The 1,266-nt window shown below is 42.7% G+C and overlaps 1 protein-coding gene across 2 annotated transcripts in view; it reads right to left on the bottom strand.

Moving 5' to 3' along the window:
* Nucleotides 1-1,266, bottom strand: part of usp13 (ubiquitin specific peptidase 13) — a 27,690-nt gene that overhangs the window by 20,969 nt on the left and 5,455 nt on the right. The gene's annotated exons all lie outside the window — the stretch shown is intronic.

Genomic DNA, 1,266 nt, shown 5'->3' with positions numbered 1-1,266 from the left:
CAACAATTCATGTAGAGCTATATTTAGCCATTTATAAACACGCTCTTATTAACAGCAATTTACAGAGTTACTTAGGTGTACTGAGGATGACTTAAATCTCTGACATTTGTCTGTGCAGCTATGGCACACTCATTTTATAATTGATAATAAAATGAGACTACTTAAAATTTGGGCTGCACTACCATTAGTATTTTCCTTATTGATTAATCTGCTTGGTATTTTCTTGACTAATCTTCTATAACATGTCAGAAAATATGACCATCACGCTTTCCTAAAGCTTTCCGACTAACAGTCCGAAACCCAAAAACATTTAGTTACGATGGAAGTGAAATGAGTAGTCAATTAATCGATCAATAGGAAATTAACCTGCACTTATTTTGACAATTGATTAGTTGTTTTTGCCAGCTAGTTTTCTGCTTTTTCTGTTACAGGTTTTGGAGGGGCTGTTTGTCGTACAAAATAAGGTATTTAAAGACATCATCCTGGGCTATATGAAGACATTTTCTGTCAATCAGCTAATTGACTACTTAAATAATCATTTAATTTCAAACTTTTAGAACCGAAATCTAGAGAGAGCCTCTTCTCTTTACTCACTCTCCGTACAGAGTGGTCTGTTCTCCACTCCAGCCTAAAGTCGTGTAATGACTCATGAGAAACAGGATCATAGGTTATCCCTGACATTGTTATTATGCCCACTGACTTCACGCCTGACGTTACCAGCCAAATAAGGACACTGGACTGGGAGATGACGGCAGATCCGCACATGCCCGCTGTCACATCAAAGACCAAAAATGGATGACAGCAAGAACCGTCTCTTAAAGTCAGCAATCATCCAAAGGCAACAGATAAAGTCTATGACGATTATGAAACAGAAACATCAATTACATTGAGGGTGAGTGGAAGGAATTCCTCCCCCGCCAGGCCAGCAGTGATGGAGGGGGGCGAAGGGGAGATGAGAGACACCTGGTCCTCGCCGAGCAGCGTCATAGCTGCTGTGGAAGTGTGTCAAGGAGGTTGACAGGTGGTGGCAGCTGAGAGGCCAACAACCAACAACCAACACCCCCTCCCCACACCGAGGAGGAAGAGGGGAGTAGAGCAGGCTTTGATTTAGAACAGTTACCAACCCCATATACAAATATATGGGCTATATTTGGAGCACAGGAGGTGACGAAGAAGGAGAAACATGGGGAACGAAGGAGAACGAGGAGGAGTGTGATCATGGGAAATATCTAACGCTTTGGGTAAAGGGCGGTGGGGTGGGGGGGT

This window comes from Etheostoma spectabile, chromosome 9 (genome assembly GCF_008692095.1).
Source record: "Etheostoma spectabile isolate EspeVRDwgs_2016 chromosome 9, UIUC_Espe_1.0, whole genome shotgun sequence".
Taxonomy (NCBI): domain Eukaryota; kingdom Metazoa; phylum Chordata; class Actinopteri; order Perciformes; family Percidae; genus Etheostoma; species Etheostoma spectabile.
This window is presented reverse-complemented; position numbering and strand designations above follow the sequence as displayed.